At 32.2% G+C, this 22,773-nt stretch overlaps 1 non-coding gene across 1 annotated transcript; it reads left to right on the forward strand.

Annotated features, from left to right (window-relative positions):
• The first annotated feature begins 20,025 nt into the window (after positions 1 to 20,025).
• On the forward strand, positions 20,026 to 20,097 carry Trnaw-cca (transfer RNA tryptophan (anticodon CCA)). The gene has a single exon. It is a non-coding gene; the product is annotated as a tRNA-Trp (tRNA).
• The last annotated feature ends 2,676 nt before the right edge of the window (positions 20,098 to 22,773 follow it).

Below are 22,773 nucleotides of genomic sequence, written 5' to 3' on the forward strand. Positions count from 1 at the left end.
CTTTATTAATATTTAAGAAAGATCGACTTGGCATATTGCCTAAGAAATATATCTTTGTATGTAAGATATACTTTTCTAAAATATTTCAAATAAATTCTACTATAGCCAAAGAAATATATCTTAAACATGATTGAACTATCACTTTCTGGCAAACTTCAAACCCATTTATCAGAAAGAAATTACACTTGATGTTAATTAATTTTATTAGTCATAAAAATATATTTTTTACACATTAGAAAACTATTCTTTCTGAGTAATAATATTTCTTAGTAAGGAATATTATTATTTTACTATTAATAATTAATGTATTTAATGTTAAGAAATATATTTCGCAGAGATAAACGTATATTTAGAGTTAAGTTAATATTTCTTGAAAATAAAGTGATATTACATACGGCAAAATAAATCATTGTGTTACGGTAAAATTATTATTTATTAATAAAACAAGATATAAAACGTTATTATTACATACAAATATTTTCTCCACTCTTAAACCACTGGCTTCTACACAACAATAAAAGGATGGAGAGGCAAATCCAACTTCCTAAAATTTTCCTTCTTTTGTTAATAGCACTTTGTATATCAGCAATTCACTAAAACAAAATAGTTATGTAGAAAGAGTAAACTTACTTTAATAAAAGTTTTTTTATAAATATATAGATATTTATTTTGACAAATTTAGGAAATATGTACAAAAAAAAAAACAAATACACGGCCCCACATAAGAACTATTAATACTAATAATAATTAATCATATTTAGTTCAAACATGGCATTATTTACCCTACACATCTTTGTTTATTTTTTCTTTTTGTTAATGAAATATTAATTATTTATCTGTATAATATTAAGTCACATCGTTTAGCTAAAAGAAGAGGAAAAATACAACCAATGTAAAACATTGAAGCAGACATAATAATATGTAATTTTCTTAATTTTTATAATCTAAAAGAGACAGCATACCTAATCATTAAGAAATTTTATTACGGGAAAGTATTATTAGTTTACATCTAAGTCATTTAATACATATTAACTAATTCACGGTTTTCGGCAATAACATTTCTTAACCATAAACATATATTTTTTTAGACTAACTGGTTTCTTTATCACAAATAAATTAACAGAACAAATCCTCAGCGTTGCACCCGCCATGTTTGATATAGCGTTGTATTGTATATTTTTATAGAAGGCGATACATTGAAGAAACCTATTATAGTTGATACATAAGTATACACATTTTTAAAAAGGTACTTACATGTATGAAGTTCTACCATTTCTGGAAGGCCCCGCAGTTGGTTAATAACTCCTTTCTTAATATTGTTCTAAAGCTGTATATTATATCATTCTGTCCCAGCTTTAAATTGTGGCATATTTCCCAGGTAGAATGATAAACTCCTTTATTTCAGAGTCGTCCATCATTATACCTAAAAAGCATATAAAGATACTATTATGTTTCTTTTTTAACCATTCGGATACGCAACAATATTATTATTACATCTTAAATTACTCAAATTACTTTTATTTAATACCTATATATGTACGTACCTTCAAAATATCCGTTAATTTTTAAAGTACACCAATAAATCCAACATCCATTTATATGAACATGAACATATTACGCCATCTTGACAAACACTGACGACTAAATCATAAATAGTTAATCTGCGCAATTCTTTTGTGGAAGAAAATCTCTTTGCAAGTAACATTTCGGCATTAATGACAAAGTTTTTATTTTATAACCACAGTTACTACAGAGGGTATTTCTGAAGAATTTTTTCTTGTGGTTTAAAATATTTATTTGATTGCAAGAAAATTTCTTGTTCACAAATATAAATATGGATTAACTTAACATTATATTTCTTATACTGTAAAATATTTGTAGTTTTCAATTTAAGAAATAAAAACTTTAGGATAAGAAAATTAAATGTAACCATTAATGGATTTCTTAGTATTGAAGAAATTATCTGTAAGAAATTATTGAGTTGTGTTTAAAAAACTCGTTTCTTTATATGTGAACCGGTATGTTTAAGTTAATAGGATATGTTAACTTTTAAGAAATATTGCTCAAAGAAATCGGTGTTTTAGGAGAAAAGAAATTGTTCTCTCGGTGCAGATCGTATTTGTTAAACAATTTTATTTGTTCCCTATAATTAACTTGATTTAACGAATGCTCTGAATCATCCTGTCCCCTAAATGGCAATTCCTGGCAACTTAAAAAAAAAATAAAGTATCAATAATTAAACGACGTAAAACTACTTAATTTCATAGTTTCACCTCGGGCGCGCTAGCAAGGTACGTGGCTGGGTACGTGCCTTGCTGCCGATTGCAGATCACCGATCGGCAGATTGGTATCTGCCGGACTTGCCATTCAAATGAATACGGGGAATGTATAATTGGTTGCCTCTCGGCTAATATTCCATAGCTTCTTATTACAAGCAAATCGTCAATCTGGGGACGGCTTGCCGAAGCGGGCCTATCGCAATCGGGTAGTTAACGGTATCGGATCGATCGAATTATTTTAAAAACAATGAATAAAATTTAGTCTGTATTATCTCACAGATATTTTTTTATTTCACAGAAACAAATATCATCACCTCTGATTAAATTAAATATTTAAAAAATCTATGTGTCCATAAATGTGTGGGTCGGCACTGCCGACCCTGACCAGCCACCACTGGTAAGAGATACGAATTGAATCGGAACGCAACTGTCTATGTTTATTAAAAAAAACTTAAATTAAATATTTTATTGTAATTATTATGTAACTAATAACGGTATAAATGGTTTTACAAATTATATAAACAAAATTGTGTTCGTTTGGATACCTTTATTCAAGTCCGTTTTATTTACCTCGTAAACCATATCAATAATACGTTCACATTTCGTTTTATGTAGTCCTTTCCCAGAAACTCGTATGCGCCCGTCAAGCAGTACCATCGAAAATTAGAAGAATGTACTACAATTTAACATTTAATCCAAATGCTGATCAGGACAAGCGGCTCTTCTGAAAATGCCACGGAGCTTTTATTTATTGCGAGACCTGGATGTACACTATTGAACCCAGTATGTCGTCAAGAATTCCGATAAATTATACAGAACGGTCTAAATAATTTATGGAAGATTGTTCGACTTCCTAAAATTTCAGAGGCAGAGGACAATCCTACTGTATAGCAGAGGCCAAAATATTTTCGTGTAATTTACAATTGCCGGTTTGTGATGTTCTTATTTATGTACAGATACGCCGATCATAGAAAAATATGCGGCATATATCGTATTTTATAGATGGAATCTCAAATATTTTAGATATCGACAACGAAATTTAAGGTATTATTATTGTTGCTATCAAAACATCATTATTTATTTATTTATTTTAGTATGTCCATATATACAGAGTTGGGATTAACCTTGCCAAAATACCAAGTCAATTTTAAACATCTATTTTTTTATAGTTATCAGGTAGAGCGAAATATCGCCCCATTGTTTTTTTGTATACTTATACAAAATTATTGTTAAAATGATATTAATGCGGTAATATTTTAGGAGGTTTAAATTTTGAAGACATTTTGTCAGTCCCATTGTGTACTAAATGAGAGGTCTAGATTCCAAAACGGACATTTCCACTTTATGTCATTCTTTGTAAACTACAGAAAACAATTTACAACTTTACTTTTCCCTATCTCAAATTGGAGGAAAAGTCCATTTTTTCATCTGAACCAAGTCTTTCACACTGAATTACTTAGGGACTGTCCAATTTTGCTCTTTATCAAATTGTTAATATATGAATCTTCAATCACAGATTACAGAGGTGTATTCAACTAATTTTGACCAAAAAGTGGAAATGTCCGATTTTGCATTTAGACTTCTCAAATAGTGATTAATCTCGTCAAGTAAAGACAGAGCACCTCCTATAAAAAGCTGTATTTCTATTTAGCCACCGAATTCAGACCAGCTTGTAACCCTTATAGTAGGGTTATATTTTTTTTTTGTACTAAAATTGGATTGATGAAGAGAAAGGAGTAGTGAGAAACGGCTTAACAAGTTAAAATTAGAATGAAGATAACAAATTAATTATGAGGATGAGGATGAGACGTAAAAGCTCAGGAAGTGGAGATCGGCTTATTTTCGTGCTGTTGTTTAGGGGAGAAAGAGATAGTGATAACGGAAGAAACCAGAAACATTAAAAAGTAATGAAATACTAAAAAGAAAAGAACTGACCTATGATCAATAAACCAAAGATGGGCGCCAGAAGTAAATGCCTTTTAGAGCCTTTACTTCGTTGATAGAACAGTGTGGGAGACTAGAAAAGAGAGAGAGAGAGAGAGAGAGAGAGAGAGAGAGAGAGAGAGAGAGAAATAAGGAGAAAGATATAAACAAACCAAATAACTTAATCCTGAAATAAAATATTATATGAACCCATATAGTTGAGAGATATCAGGTGCAGGTGAAATGATACAAACCCAATAGGTATACCTTATTTTTATTGTGTAAAAAAAAAATATCTAGATATATGTAAAGTAAGATTTTGGTAACTAATGTATATATATATAATGTAAAATTTCTAGCTAAAAATATAAATAATGTATAATAATGTAAAACATTGGCTTGCAAGATGAATATATAATAGTAAAATTTAATTAATAATATAAATAATGAATATGAGTAATGTTAAAATTTTGGTTGCCAACATATAAGCAGATAACGTCAAAGTTTCCGACGATTTAACGATTTCTATGAGTTTACGTTTCTTTCAGATACAAACAATAAAGAGACAGAAAAACAATAGTGAGTGCTAGTCCACAGAACCAGATGATATTCTTCATAAGACCGTATTAATATACTTGTATATTATCTACCACAATACCTAAGTTATTATGTAATGAACCCTATAGAGACCAATGCTTTAGGTCTATAAGTACTTATGTTCCCTTACATGCATTGAGATTTAGATGAAAAATTGACAAAATATTATTTGTTGTGTAGACACAACCGATAGTAAAAGATATGATAAGGGAAGTTAAAAAAATAATCTAGTACTTAACAACAAATGTCCAATAAATATATAATATATTGCGGAACACAATTCGGTCTATAAATGAGAACATTAATTAAGTACACTTATCTTTGTTCCAATCTAGATGAAATTCCTTCAGCTCTAATTCCAAGTGTTGGCTTATGGACGTGCCGGTTTATCAGACGGTAAGCGGCTCTATGAGTATACACATCTTGGGGAAGATTTACGTTCCGGATAATTAATAGGAATGTTATTCTTAGTGCATTTTCCATATAAGTTGTCTTTGTGGGATATTAAAAGCTTGGTTCTATTTTATAATTCTCTAGGTACGGCTAAAAAGAGAGGTTCTCATTAGGTATCTAGAAATTTTTTCCTGGATACAAGGTGAGACAGACCGGTTACAAAAGATAACCGAACATATTCTTCCACATAAATGGGAAGGTCATTTATCCAAAATGAAATTACATTATTACTTAAGTAATATATTTCTAAAAGTAGCTTTGCTAGATTTGACTTTTTAAGGTATAAAATTATTCATTTTGATATATGTGTTTCCTAAATTTCCAAAAGAAATTTTAAAATAAAATCACTTACCAGACGTTCATTTTAGGTATATTATCTCTTTACAGATATATTTAGCTTGCTTTGTAATTGCAATTCCAAAATAGATTTATTGAATCTCTCCTATTCTTTTATGTATACGTCTGCCGGTTTTTCTCCAACACATATTTGTCTTTATTTGACCTTCTTAAGTCGTTGGTTAGCTAGCACTAATTCTGTTTTCATTTTTCCTACCTCGATCGTAAGGTAAACTTTTTGTTATTCGATGTTAATTATTACGGTTGTCGGGAGTGGCTACTCGTAAACGTAGCGGAACGCTACAAGCTACCGAACAATTTCCCAAATCGCCATCTACGACGAAGATCAGGAGTGGCTGATGCTGTAGAGAGAATAGCAACACTAAAGTGGAACTGGGTAAGCCAAGCTGTGAGACCAGGAGATGATGCCTACTGAGACAAAGGTCGTCCACCAACACGTTGAACTGACGATCTAACTAAACACTGGCGCACCTGGAATTTTCCTCTGGGTGGGGTTGGCTTAGGCACCGAAACTTTTTTGTATTGTTTGTGAAAGACAAGTTAAATTTTTCTATAGGCGAGGAAATAAAGCATTACACTTCTAACTTTTTTAAAGTAAGACGGATCGTTATGAAACCCTATCTCATCTCCTGAAGTTTTATGAAAATTCATTATGAAAATAGTTAAAATTTATAATCTCGCGGTTTTTGAGGTCGCCGAACACAAATATTGCATCGAAGATGCTGTACGAGGTACCTGTTGTTCGGTATCTACTAGAGTTGCACAAGTTTGACTTGAATGTTTGAACTTGACTTGAGTTTGACTTAATTTCAAGTCAAACTCAAGTCAATCCTTTTGACAAATATTTCAAGTCAAGTCAAACTGGTCAATCGTACAGGTTTGAAAATTCAAACTGTTTGTCAAACTAGTTTGAAAGAGTTTGAAAAATAATTTATTTAGTAGATATGTTACAGTTCAAGTTGATTCTCAGTTAGAGTTGACTCCAACTAGTTGGAGTCAACTCCAACTGAAACGAACAGTAAAAGTTGATTTTAAAAATTTAAATCAACTTTTACTAGTTGGAGTTGACTCTTACTGGATCGATTCAGTAAATGTTGATTATACGAGAATCTAAAGTGCATTTTTGATGAGTGTGCGTTTCTTTGTTTTGACCGTTTCAACTACTTATTAGTATAGTCTGTAACGTCGCCCCCGTTAGGTTAATTATTCTGATTCGATTTTTTGCACAAACTTACTCAAAGAAATACATCCGTATAACAATCCTTATAACAAATACACAGGGTGTCACGCGGTACCGCGTTCGAAAAATTGTTTAACAGTTATTTATGTACCAAGTCAGTAAAGTGGCTCTTTATCGAACGAGTCTGATCTGATATTACGAGCAGAGGAAGCGAAGCGAGCAACAGACGCGTTCGATAAAGAGTATTGAGGTGGTGCGTACAAAATTGTATCGTCAATCATAAAAAACATTAACACTTACTTACAACTTTGAGCAATTTTTTTAATTTTAGACGAAATAAAAAATTCGTATGACAGTAATGACAGATGACTTTTGCATGATGGCCGGTTTTGATGTTTAATCGATAGTTATCAATATTGTATACCTACCTAATTACTAAATCTGTAAAGTTTTGAATTATTTTGTATGAATATAATAATTGCGAAACACTACAGAATTTTACTTTTTGACATAAATTATATTAATAATAAGATAAATTTTGTACAATATTTTTAATAATTGAAGTACTTAAATAAATTTTAATTTCACTCAAATAAATAATCGATTGCTGCCATTGACCACTTACATTCAATCTCGGTTAATTTGATTAATAATCGCGGCAGGTAAAGTAACATTCTTCGTTCAATACAACAAAGTGTTACTTTACTGCCGAAAATGAGGGCAAATGAGTACAATAATGAATGATTTTAGTGACGTTTGGCGATAAACAATGATTTTAAACAAATTCGCAAAAATAATTTTTTCACTTCGTACAAATTTTTTTTAGATCCTTTGGGCCTTTTTTCTCTAAAAACGCCAAAATAACCATGTTCAAGGTTTAATAACTCGGTTAAAGATAATTATTGTGAAAGTCGAGCGAGCGGCCGTGGAGTAACTTCATAATCGCTGGCCTCATACGCCAATGCACGTGGGTTCGAGCCCTGCCAAAGACAAACCATTTTCATTTCCAATAATGACACGAGCCGTCTCACCGTGCCTCGGAGAGCACGTTAAGCCGTCGGTCCCCTGGGTTAGTGTACATCGACACTAGTTACTTGAAACAGGGTTAAAGATGTAATTGGCGCCGGAACTGTCCGAAAGGCAAAATGCCATACAATATTATATATTATGAAAGTCAGAAACTAAAAAAAATCAAAGATTAAAGCTACCTCTATAAGATCCTGAAGAAATTTTTGTCATTATTTCATTAATAAGATATTATTTTTAATTATCAACAATGAGCGCTAAGCGTGTATTGAGGCGGCCGTCAATGTGAGTGCGAGTGAGATTCACCATTGGACGGCCGGAATGGTGCATCTCTTTAGCACTCCCCATTGACGGCCGCCTAATACGCACTTAGCGCTTATTGTTAATAAGTAAAGATAAAGTAGTAATAAAATAGTGACAAAGCTTAGTAATAAAATAGTGACAAAAATTTCTGCTGGATCTTGTAGAGGGGGCTGTAAAATTTGATTTGGTCACTTTCTGACTTTCATAATAATGGATTTTAACCGAGTTATTAAGCCTTGAAAATGGCTATTTTCGCATTTTTCAAATTTTAAATCGCGTATAACTCGACAACAATCAATTTTAGAGAAAAATCACAAAATACCTTTTTTTGCTCAGAATAACCCAAATGATCTAAAAAAAATATTCGAAGTGAAAAAATTATTTTTGTGAATTTGTCTAAAAAAAAATTGTTTAAACAATTTATCGATCAAGGTACTGCCTGGCACCCAGTAGATCTGTTAGAAGGACCTCTTTTTGAGTAAGTTTGTGCAAAAAATTCGAATTGGAGTAATTTACCTAACGGGGGCGACGATATAGCCTAGACTAATTTGAACATCTTCAGTAACATTTAATTTCTAGAATCGGCTGTTTGTGTGAATCAGAATCAACTTTTACTAAATGGCATTGGGAAGAGTATACTTTTCCTAGTTGGAGTCTACTTTTACTAGTAAATGTTGAAAATAAATCTTCATTTTATATTTATATTCAACTTTTACTGAAACCAGCCGTTAGAGTTGACTCGAACTAGTAAAAGTCAACTCCAACTGGATAATCAACGTGAACTGTAACAGATATACTTTTTTGTCGAGATTGACATGTTAGTTGCCAATTAAGATAAGAAAATTAATAATACAATGAGTGCCACATAAAAGTAACTTAATACGGGAAGCGATTATAATCAAAATAGGGTCGTAAATTTAAATTTCTTGAAAATGATTCCTGAATGCTTAAATTGCTTGCTGGCAAGTTTCGTTTTATCCATATAACTTTTTATATCTGATTGTTACTAGATTAAAACAAAGAATTCGTTGGATAGTTTTTTATCATACAAAGTGTAATTTAATCTACTTTGGGAGCGTTCAGGTTCAAGTATTACGTAACGCAAGTTGGGGGGGGGGGGAGTCATGTAAAACGTTACGGCGCGTTACACGGGGAGGGGGTAGGATGGTTCGAACAGCGCATTACGTAATAGTGATGTAACAAATGTCATTTTTTGAACATTCGCGAATACGAATGCGAATATCTAATCGAATGCTCAGTTTTTTTTAATTTGTTTTTATTTTTGAAATATTTTCTAAATTTGTAATGAGAAGTTAATTGATATTTAGTGTAAATCAATCTGAATCTTAAGCTTTATTACATTATGCCAAATAATAAAACAACGTGATGGCTGATAATCTGATTATACGAGGTTAAGTTACCTTTTTTTAATAAAAAAGATGAGAAAGAGAATGGATTTTGATTTTATTAATCTAACTTTATTTTCAAATTATTATTTCTCTTCTCTGATATTCATATTCGCAAAACATTCGCACAAATTTTGCGAATGCGAACGCGAATGCGAATATGCAAAAAGATGCGGATATTCCCGAATGCGAATACGAATATTCGTTACATCACTATTACGTAAAATTGTTTTTTAACTTAAATAAAAAAAAACTACCGAATCACAATCTTCCACCTTTTCAACTTTCGTTTATATTTTACATAGAACCCCTGGATTGTATTATATTGCCCCCTCACCTCCGTTCATGTTACAATAGGACAAAATAGTATTCAAGTGAAAAAATCTTAAAATTTGTATTTAGCAGTCAAGCACAAACATGTGTCTCAATGGACAGCTCAAAATAAAATGATTTGGAATTTTTATGACTTTCTTTTATTAAAAAAGGCATTTAAGGGCCAGTTAGAAAAACATCTGGTTACATACCAATCTGCTAGTTCACTCGAAAATACAATACAAACGTATTGCTGTATATTTGTTGGTATTTCTTTAAAATTCAAAACTAACCATTGGGTTATTAAACCTGGATCCTGCGTACCAAAAAAAGTTGACTAATAGCAAGCCGAAAATTTGTTAATAGCTTAACGGTGCCTAGTCGGACAAACTTAGATGTACGGGAACACTGGAACGGTGGAAGTTTTAATTGTGGAACAGTTTAATAATTTGGAACGTCAGATTACGAAAACGTCCCATGTATTTTGTCGGACATAACATCCAATTGATTTGTTACCCTTTCATTAAACTCTCATGCAAAAATCAGACTGCTATTACTAACCAACATGATTCCTGTCATTTGACATGTTCTTCATGTTCCACTCAATAAAATGCCCAGTTGGTGATAAACACCAGTCTGATTTTTGCATGAGAGTTTAATGAAAGGGTAACAAATCAATTGGATGTTAATCAATCGGAAGTTCTATCCGACAAAATACATGAAACGTTTACGTAGTCTGACGTTCCAAATTTTTAACCTGTTCCACAATTAAAACTTCCCCTGTTCCAGTGTTCCCATAAATGAAAGTTTGTCTGCCTAGACACCGTTAATCTATTAACAAATTTTCAGCTTGCTATTAATCAACTATTTTTTGGTACGCGGGATCCAGGTCTATATGGTTTTACCTACATTTATCTACAATTTCAATTTCTTTCGGAGACAGGCTACAAATGTTGGGTTTAAATTTTTTTTAAATTAATGCATAAATATGCATTAATAGTATGGTATAACTTATAACTAGACCCAAACCCAGACATCCAAAGTGAAAGTTATCCTCCAACACCAAATTGTTCTATATGGTCCACTTAATAGTAAGAAAAAAGTCACACACACCATTTTCAGCGTCGGGTTTGGGGGGAGAGGGGGAAGAAATCGGTAAATTCGGCGATTTTTACGTTTTTCGTCAATATTTCTAAAACTATGCGGTTTCTAAAGGATTCTACATAAAATTTAAAACAAAAAGGTCCTATGCATATTTGTTATAAAATCAACGGTTCCAGAGTTACGGAGGGTGAAAAGTGGAAGTTTTCGATACTTTTTATATTTTCTGGGAAATTTATAATATTATTACTGATGAAAGAAATTTTCTTTAACAGGATTGTGTTTTGTAAATAAAATTTGCTATTTCAGTGGCATGTTAGTGATAGGCCCTCGAAGAAACGTCAACCTCACCACCCAAAATCATCATCAATTGCCCAAAAAATATAAAAAATATCGAAAAACTCCACTTTTCACTCTCCGTAACTCTGGAAGCGTTGATTAGATAACAATTATATATAGGACCTTTTTTGTTTTAAATTTTATGTAGAATTGTATAGAACATTGTTTACGCTAAAGTATAGTTTTAGAAATATTGACGAAAAACGTAAAAAAATACCTACTAATTTACCGATTTCTCCCCAATCTCCCCTCCAACCCGGACGCTCAAAATGGTGGTACTTTTTACTGCACAATATGTGGACCATATAGAACAATTTGGTGTTGGAGGAAGACTCTTTCTTTGGATGTTTGGGTTAGGCCTTTTTTTGACCAGTTATACTATACTACCTCCGTAACTTTGGAACCGTTCATTTTAGAAGGATTATGCAATGGGCCTTTTTTATTTCAAATTGAATGTAGAACATTTTTGTATAAAAGGTTGTTCATGCTAAATCGCATAGTTTTAAAAATATTGACGAAAAACGTAAAAAACTACGAATTTACCGATTTCTCTCCCCTCTTCCCTTCAAACCCGACGCTCAAAGTGGTGTGACTTTTTTCTGAACATTATGTGGACCATATAGAACAATTTGGTGTTGGATGATAATTTTCACTTTGGATGTCTGGTTTATGCCATTCTTTGGATCAATTGTATCATACTATAAAACGCTATAAGCTTTCTTAATAATTATTATCTTAACTGGCGCGCTTATTGGGTTTTATTTGTCTGTCTGCGGTTTAAATATCATATCAGCTAATACATTTCTGTTTATTGAAATTTGTCAAAAAACATTTTTTGGACTTTGTTGGGATTGGGGGATTTCCCCTACCCCTCCCCCACCCATTACTCCCCCACGTTGATCCGCCACTGAACAACTAAAAACGTTGCGTAATATTCAAACTTTTCAAACTGTTTGAAGATGTTTGAATTCAAGTCAAACCTAAAGATATCGAAATCAAGTCAAGTCAAACTTTTTTATACAAAAAGTTTGATTTTCAACTCAAGTCAAGTTTGTTGACTAAAATCAAACTAGTTTGACTTGATGCATCTCTAATATCTACGTCATCTCCTGGAGTTTTATAAAAATTTGTTATGAAAATAGTTGAAATTTATTACCTCGAGATGTTCGAGATCGCTGAACACGAATATTGCATGGAAAATGCTGTACGAGGTACCTGGTGCCCGGTATCTACGTCGTCCTTCGGAGGCGCCCGGTATCTCCGGAGTTCTCTGGAAATTGGTTATAAAATTCCATAGTGAGGAACAATAACAGTAAGTTATTTTAATCCAGAGGGCAAATTGTGGAAAAAAAATAATTCGAAATTTTTTCAGCGTTAATAGTAATTTTTTAGATATACATTTGTCAGAACCTCGAGTATATAATTAAAACTGCCAGTTGCCTTAAAAACCCCGGAATAACAAGTTTCAACGAATTTTGTTACGAATTTTCATAAAATTCCCGGAGACGACGTAAATACAGCACACCAGGTACTTCGCACAGCATCTTCGTTGCACTATTCGTATTCAGCGATATCAAAACCGCGAGATATTAAATTTCAACTAGTTTCATAACAAATTTCCATAAAGCTCCAGGAAGTGACGTAGATACCGTGCACCAGGTACCTTGTACAGCATCGCCGAAGTAATATTTGTGTTCTGCGACCTCGTAAACCTCGGGATAACAAGTTTCAACGGTTTTCATATCGAATTTCCATAAAACTCCAGGAGTCGACGTGCATACTGGTATAGCGGGCGCCCGGTAGTGATGTTCAAAAAGTAACTATTCGTTACAAAGTACTCGTTACTTACGAATACCGAAAGTAACGATTACTATACAGAGAGGCAAATCGTTACTTTGATTACTTTGATTACTCTCATTACTTCGTTACTTCATACCAATCGTATTAGAGCGAGTAACGACTATTGTATCTACTTTGATTAATTTGATTACTTTGATTACTCTCATTACTTCGTTACTTCATACCAATCGTATTAGAGCGAGTAACGACTATTGTATCTACTTTGATTACTTTGATTACTCTGATTACTTTGTTACTTCGTACCAACTTATCAGAGCGAGTAAAGACTATTGTATCTACTTTGATTACTCTGATTACTTCGTACTTTGTGAATTTCGGTATTATATCGGAAAAGCTATACAAAATACCTACCTACTGAGAAATACGATTCTCGATATGATTACCGGTACTCAAATACAAAAAGTAATCACAGTAATCCAATCATTTTTATCTCTTAAATATATTGGTGAAGGTCGTTGTTATATCGCAATACCTATACAGACCTACCTACTGAGAAATACGATTCTCGATATGATTACCCGTACTCAAATACAAAAGCAACAAAAGTAATCATAGTAATCAAATCATTTTTATCCCTTAAGCAGATCGGTGAAGGTAGTTGTTATATCGCACCTTGAAAACCATATGGCAATAACTGCAATTTTTTCATGAAATGACCTTTGTATGCAGTCTAATAGGAAAAAAAATCTATTTTTTAATGGTATATAGCAGCATCTTCAAAAAAATTTAAGTTCGGCACCAGAAAGATACATCCCTATGGCTTTTTTCAAAAATCGATTCTTTTTTATACCACCAGGCATTATCTGAAGTTGATGCTCTACGGTTCTCAAATTGGAACAAAAACTCAGATCTATATAGGAAATATATAAAAGCAAGATGTAATAAGGAAAAATCCTTTGCATGCAACAAAACATAGAGTGGTGCATAGAGATTTCATTGCAACACTGGAAATAAGCGACAAGAATATAACAAATTAATATACAACGTCGTACTGCAGATGGGTTTATCCCAAAATAAAAGCGAGGAACTCATAAGAATGGAAAAATAATCAACGAAGTCGTGAAACAAAACATAATGATTTACATCGAGTCCATTCCTAGAGTTGAATCTCACTACCTAAGGAAACAAACTACAGGTAATTCGTCAGCGATGACAAAACTCTTGCTGATATTCATCGCGATTATATAAAATTTTGCAAAGAAAAAGGTTCGGTGTTCGGAAATTACGTTACGATGATGAACATATTTCACACGGAATTTAATATAGACTTCTTTAAGCCCAAAAATACCTTTGCTTGCTGTAAGAAAGGTACAGAAATTAATTAGATAAATCGACATTAGAAACAGCCTATAATACTCACCGTTAGGAAGTGGAACTCAATAGGAAAGAGAAATAAATGACTTAAAATCTGCAAAATCCAACATTTGCATCACTGCTTGTTTTGATTTACAATCATTACTACCGACGCCTTCAGGCGAAGTCTCTTTATTTTATTACAAAAGGAGATTATCAACATTATTTAATTTCACAATTTTTTACCTGACCACAAATGCATGACACTTCTGTCTTTGGTTCGAGGATTCTGTGTTTCGTTCCTGTTACAATTTCTGAGGAACCATGCCAGGGAAAAAGAAATAAAATTATAGTCAGATAACTACTGTGAGCAAAATAAGAACAAGTATATTGCTTATCTTTATCAATATGCAGTACAGAAATTGAACATACTTAAAATTAAACACAAATTTTTGATAACGGGTCACTCCCAAAATACGGTAGATAACGTGAATTCTTTGATTGAGAAACAAAAAAAAAGTCTTTAAAAGATGACCAATTTACGTGGCTGCGCAAAGGTTCACAGTAGTTCAAACAGCGAAAAAACCAGGTGAACCTTATATAAAATTAATGAAAGGTGTACATCGGATATATTGGACTTTAAAAAACGATGTAAGGAAATGGGGAACATTGACGAAGAAGGAAATCAGGTCGTCTGGAATGACATAAGATGAGCTAGGTGGAAAAGACATTTAAAAATAAGTTTCAGGTTAAGGCAAGCTTCAACGATACAGAGTTCAGGACAATTAATACAAGGCAAAGACAACGAGGGATGTGGCTAATATGGAACAAAGTAAAGCATATTAGCATCCACCAGGAATATATATGCAAACTCAAAAAACAAGATGTAGACTCTCACTATGTAAGGCTAAGGTTATTCAAGAGCACTATCATAGGTGTTATGCAGATTTACACATGACCAATGCAACAATAGAAACCGAACAGACAGAATATAATATGCAAGACTTTGAATATCAAAGTCTTGCATCAATCTTAAATAAAAAAACTGTTACTTGATATGCATTTTTACTGCGTCATTTGCGAAAATTGATATATTTTTTAAAACCATATGGCCGTATGTGCTAAAATACCTATTTCCTGGAGAAAATTTTATATACTTCTTAATTCATATAAAAATATTCAAAATTAAAGAGAATTGTACCAAATATCAGGTTTGTAGCTTAATTTTTGGAACTAGAGGAAAGAAAATTAACTTTACAAAAACTTAAAATGCTCATAACTCGATATTATGATTTTTGCAGTTACTTCCCTATGGTTTTCAAGGTGCGATATCGGAATACCTATACAAAATACCTACCTACTGAGAAATACGATTTTCGATATGATTACCGGTACCTACTCAAATACAAAAGTAATCATAGTAATCAAAGTAACGAATACTGTAAATGATTACTTTATACAAAATACCTGCCTACTGAGAAATAAAATTTTCAATATGATTACCGGTACTCAAATACAAAAGTAACTAAAGTAATCATAGTAATCAAAGTAACGAATACTGTAAATGATTACTTTATACAAAAGTAACGAATTGTAACGAATACTCAAAAGTAACTATAATCAACATCACTAGCGCCCGGTACCTCTTACAGTTTCGCCGACCCTATACTCCTATTCAGCGACCTCAAAAACCCCCGAATATGAAAATTGAACTCATTCCCATGATTATTTTCTGAGTTGTCAATTTTTAGTTTGTGAACACTTTGAGATGCATTTTGGAAAATGCATTTTCCGCCTACAACAATGCAATTTGCCTTTGTCCCTCATGCCAAGTGTTCAAGAATTTTCCTGAACCTCTTCCGAATCGAATGCAAAAGGTTTCATAACGATCCGTCGTACTTTAAAAAAGTTAAAAGTTTAGGCGATTTTAGTGCTTTATTTCCTCGCCTACTACTATTCTTTATATGCTCTGGGAGGGGTTTTAACCCCCAAAAGCCTCCTTAGGTGCGTCACTGGATCTAAAACGTTGCCATAGATCGAAACAGATTGAAAGTTATGACGGACATCTTTCTCCAGCAGTGGACAAGCGAAGATTCTTTTACTTCATGTACGAACAGAGCCTATTTTACTTCAAATCAGGCCCGAGGCACTACATAATTTTCGAGCCCCTAACAAAAATTTAATAGTAATAATAATAATTTTTTAAATGTAGGTATTAATTATTTAATAGAAATATAGTTGCACCAGAAATTAAAATTTTTATTAACAATAAATAAAATTTATATTTAACATTGTTGAATTGTTTAAAGTGCAAAAACTACCGTGGAATTTCTCTACTATGTACAGCATATTATTATAAAGTCCTCATGTAAGTATATAATAAACCAGCGGCTCCAACCACTAGTAGAAAATATTAATTGGAGAGGTATTAATCGACAATGGATCAAATATATACAGTCAAGCAGGTCTTGATCAAATCATGGGACACGGCATTCATGTGCACAATATGTTTGTAGACTTCAAACAGGCATACGACTCAGTCAAAAGGAACAGACTATACTATATGAACAGCTTATTTCAGAAAGGGACTCGAGTCTTGTTAACTAACTTTCGAGATATGTATATGTCTGGATATAAACTGCTTTTCTGTGGTAAACGAAAAGTACGCCATACGATTTGTCTATTATCATAATATATTTAACCTGGTTCCTTTCTACAGTAAACTATGTGTATACCATCATAGTGAATGCATCAAATCTTAACAAAAAGTACCAAAAGACTGACTTTCTGTCCCTTTCTGAAATAAGCTGTTTATATATTGGCTGAATTGGCAATACCACACAAGCTATGTAATTAGACTCATTAAAGCCACAATGTATGAAACTCAGGCAAGTGTACGAGTACAAAACCACCGGACAGACTTTTTCAAAGTCTCGCAGGGATTGAAGCAAGGAGATGGGCTGGCCCCAACATTGTTTAACCTGGCACTGGAGTATGCGGTTAGGCAAATGCAAACTGGACGAGGAAACCTCCTGACTAACAGAACCGTTTAATTGGCCTCTTATGCCGATGATAGTAATTATATGAGTAGAACATGAACCGGAGCACAGGAAACATACGCAGAGTTAAAAAAGCAAACGAAAAGGCTAGGTCTGGAAATTAACATAGAAAAAAAAAACAAAAATAATGATACAGACGACAAGAAAAAATATAGTCCCACAAAACAATCTGAAGATGACATTGAAACGGTTGGAAAGTTTACATACCTGGGAGTAGAAATATATATGCCGACATATCAGAAGATGGAGAAGTACGGAAAATAATACCGAAGGCAAACAGAGCTTATTTAGTCCTCTCCAATATATTTCTGTCTAAAAGTGTCTACCGAAATACAAAGATGAGAATCTATAAAACCTTAATTCGACTAATAGCATGCTATGGTAGTGAAGTATGGGTCCCGAAAGAAACATCCAAAAACAAACTCGACACATTCGAAAGGAAAGTACTGAGGAGAATAGAGGGAAAACGGAATCTTCACAATTCGATAAAACAACGAGCTTTATTAACTTTACAAGGAAACAGCCCTGGCAGGGGGACGTTGTTTCAGGAGAACGAACTTTGCGCACTGTTTTGAGGTGTAAAATAAGATAATAATCTGGTGTTTCTGTTCTCTTAATTTTTGCTTTTTTCGTTTCCACTGTCACTTAAATGAATGTAACTCATGATAATAACGAAACGATTACTTAGATAATAAAAATAAGTGTTTAAAGAAATTTAATAAAACGACTAATGATTAATAAATAGATTAGTTGAAATAACATAAAAAGCACAGGACTGAAAACTAATACATACAAGCAAGCAATACCTTATCTTTGCATAAAACGGCATTAAACATCAAACTAAATATTAAATTTAAAAGTGCATTTTAAATAAATATGACAATACGTGACGATACCTCTGTTTAATCCTACTTCTTGTTACTCCTTCGGAGTGGTGTATAAATTTTGCTTATTGTTATTGGTGCCGACAAGGCAATCTACTATACCTAGGTACTCTTATTGCAGTTTTATGATGGTTTATGGTTTAAGAATAGTTTATGGACTTAGGGTTTATGAATATCACTCTAACCTAATTTGTTATCATTTATCATTTCCTGTTCGTAAAATGAAATAATTTTGAAAATTTATTTTGTTTTTTCAATAAAAATTTTCTTTTAGTGATGTTTTCGGGCCCCATTAAACTGCGGGCCCGAGGCAGGGGCCTCATGGGCCTAGTGGTAAAATAGGCCCTGTGTACGAAGTCCTTTCAGAACGTTGGTTCCCAACATAGCTTTCTCAGTTTTATTCACTGTCATCCTAAATATCATGCTCGTATCAGTCCCATAACCAATCTCACAAGTTCTTCAGCCATGAGGTTCTTCTTGGCCCTGGACTGCGTTTTCCTGCTATTTTCCCTTGCATAATATTCTGTAGCAACATATATTCGGGAACTCTCATTACATGTCCGAAATACTCCATATTTCTCCTCTTGATGCTCTTTATAATCTCAGTAGTCTTGGTAAGACGTTCTGTTATTGTGAAGTTTTGAATTTTCTCCACCCAAAAACTTTTAAAATTCCTCTATAACACCATATTTGCAAGCCTCAAAGCAATTTAGATCAATTTTCATCACAGTCCAAGACACGACACATCACATGCTATGTTGAATCTTGAATCCATTTTTGAGGCAGAATTACGAGCTATTTATGCTTTCCATGTGTTATAGTTTCGATTTTTGAGCTCATCCCCTTAACCCCCCAAACAACCTTTTAATTGAGTAAGGTAATTTAATTTTAAGAGTAAGTTTCTCAAATTGTAAGAAAAAATTTCCACACCTCCTATCTCGGGAAAGAGGCATTTGCGGACATAAGTTTACAAAGCAAACTGTCATTATTTTTTCATGCAGAATTACCCCTTAAAGTTTGCCATACCTATTCAAAAACATTCTGTATTGTCGAAAAACAAGGCTAGTTGTTAAAGAACCTGACTTTTTTATTATCCAACATAAGCGAATGAATAAAAAAACAGAATGTTAAGAAAACATGAGGCTACAGATGAGTTTTAATTTCAGTATTTTATAAATGTTAGAATCTGTTCCACAGGCTCACGCGAACCGCGAACTTTGAAAAAAAATCACAGTTTGTTTGGTACACCCGGTCGGTATACAATAACAGTTTACCTGTTTAGCAACAATATTATTACAACGATATTGTCAAAGAATACGGCTATAACTAATTAAACAAATGACTTAAATCGGATAACAGGTTTAGGAAATTCGAAACATCAAAAGTTACTCATTTTTAATGAGGCGCGTTAATTTCTTGGAGAAGTGTATATTTTTATGTTTGTTTCAGCAATTTTTTCTTTAATTTTGGAACTTGCTTCTTAGTGGGGAAATTTCCCGCCTTTACCTTCCCCGTTGATTCGGCACTGCTTTGTCCTGTACATACTGTCCAATGTTTGTTAAGGGTTGCGGTTCCTATTATAGAAATTTTGACCTGACCAATATTTCCAGAATTTCGTTGTCACATACCGTTATTAAAACTAATCAAGTAACTGACTCCGTGGCGCAACGGTAGCGCGTCTGACTCCAGATCAGAAGGTTGCGTGTTCAAATCACGTCGGGGTCAATCCTTTTTGTTTTTTAATTTAAGTATTAATTGTAAGTTTAATAATTTTTGTAATATTTTTTATTTATATTTAATACTGTTTTACCTTTTTACTTTAGTTGTACTATCAAGTACTATTTCCCATTACATCGAAAAAGCCTTCTGATTTTATTTACTGGTCAAATTTTGCCAAATAGAAGTGCAAAAATAAATTCAAAGCATATTATGGTAAAACTATCTGTGGGAAACTCGGCAACGTATTTTTCAGTCATTTGGTTTTGCACGTTTTGTTCAAGAAAAATTGTCTAATTTTTACCTTCTAACTGCTGTACTCACGAAAAACTCTTTTTTCCTGTTGATACAAAAATGATTCATTTTTGACATGTTTAGCCCATAGTATTAATAGGGTTACTGAAAAAATTAAAAAAAAAAAACTTTTCTCTTGTCAATGATTTAATTTCGAGTGTTACAAAATGTTTTTTTTGTTTTTATTTTTATTTATCCGTATCAACCACTCGGGTTATTAGCGGTAGATTTATAATACAAAATAGAGAAAAAAGATACATTTTTAAAAGATATGAATAGAGGAAATAAAAAATGTAGTATATCAAAGAGTGTAAATCATTTATTTCTTTAGCTGAGCGCTTTCGACATAAATGTCATCATCGGAGCTAATGCTAAAATAAAAAAAGAGGTCTTGTAAGAAAAAGAAGTACAAAACTCTTTTTTTACTTACGTGTACGGAGGACATAGCATATCCAACCAAAATTTATTTTCACAAGATGCAAATGTTAACACCTCAATTTAACAATTGACGTAAGTAAAAAAAGAGTTTTGTACTTCTTTTTCTTACAAGACCTCTTTTTTTATTTTAGCATTAGCTCCGATGATGACATTTATGTCGAAAGCGCTCAGCTAAAGAAATAAATGATTTACACACTTTGATATACTACATTTTTTATTTCCTCTACTATTCATTCAAGTGTGTACAAACTTATCAGTCTTTCAACTATTTTTTAAAAGATATGAGTTACAAAAATATGGTAATTATTTACAGCTTACAAAAAATAAATCATAATTTGTTAATACAGTTTACAATGACTTATAAAAACAGAACTTCGTTGAATTTTGTAAAAACCAGTGCTTCTTTCATACTCCAGGATAATAAGCTAGAAATTGACCATATTCGGGACTGTCAAAGATCCAGGTAGCTGACTACTTTTTTAGTTAATGTAGATCTATAGGAAGAAAACCTACCTGTTTCCTGCCTAGAGTTCGCGTCCGTTTTTTAATTATTAACAACTTAGTGCAAAAATCGCGATTTTTTTTTGATTTTTTCGCGATAGTTGACATAAAATTACAAAATTTAATTTTTTAGAACATTAAAAAATTTTCAAAATTCCGATTTTTTAAAGTTAAAAAGTTAATTTGTTGCTACGCAAACTGCAAAATAAATGAAAATCGTTATTTTTTAATAAATTTTACTAAAACTACCTACCTTAGAACTTTGGTGTTTCACCCAAAGTTGGGTATTGGGGTACTTAACCAACCCTCAAAATTTGAGACCGATTTATTAATTAGTTTAAGAGTTATTCTAATTGTTTATCTCAGAGACCTTTATTTTGCAATAACATAAGACATGCATTTGCAATAACAGTCTAATTTGTTTAAGCAATTCTTGAAAAAATATTTTTTTACAAAAATCTATTTTTTTAATCATAGTATCATTAACGATCATAGCAAAAGTTAAAGTACACTTTAATAAATAAATGATTTTTATTAGATAATTATTTATTGAGATAATTTATTTATTAAAGTATACCTTAACTTTTTCTATGATTAATAACGATAGTATGATTAAAATAATTGATTTTTGGGAAAAATTTATTTTTTCAAAAATTGTTAAAACAAATTAGACTGTTTATTAATTAATAAATGTCTAAACAAATTGCATATTTGTAATGTACAGAAAAATTACATATACATTAAAAAAAGAACGATCAAAATATATTAAGTAGATCCCGAGATATAGAAAATGATAGTAGTTTTAAATTGCCTTTTTTAGTTTTTGAACTCGTGCATTTGTCGGCTCCCAGCTCCCCCTTCACTTATCACGACTAGTCACCAATTGAACTACATTTTTAAAAATTCGTGTAAAATACCGGCTTTTCTGATATGTAAAAGAATTTTTTCTACGGACACTATTTTTAAAGTTATTCTAAATGTTTATAAATTTCACAAATTTGGCATTAGGATTTTTGACTATATTAGATAATTTTTTTATCTTTTTATACCATTTTTACAAACTTATTTATTAACGTTAAAACTTATTTATTAGAACAAACAGACTCATAGTGAGTTTTCTTAAATGTTATGGTGAATTTTGTTCTGAATATTATTTACAAAAATCATTTTTTCTGTGGATGCTATACAATGTGCAACTTCTCTCACTACTTACATACATTCAAAACGAACAATTTCTCAGGCAGTGAGAAAAGTCGGCCATTGCAGTGAGAAATATTTTTTCTCACGTGTTCACCGCCGGTTTACATACATATATGATCGCCATTTCCATGGTAACATGCACAATACAAACACAATTATTTTTAAACATTACCTTTAAAGACTGTTCAACTGTAAATTATAATTTTAAATAAATAAGGTATATAAATATTAAGAATATTAAATACCTATGTG

This window comes from Diabrotica virgifera, chromosome 5 (genome assembly GCF_917563875.1).
Source record: "Diabrotica virgifera virgifera chromosome 5, PGI_DIABVI_V3a".
NCBI lineage: Eukaryota > Metazoa > Arthropoda > Insecta > Coleoptera > Chrysomelidae > Diabrotica > Diabrotica virgifera.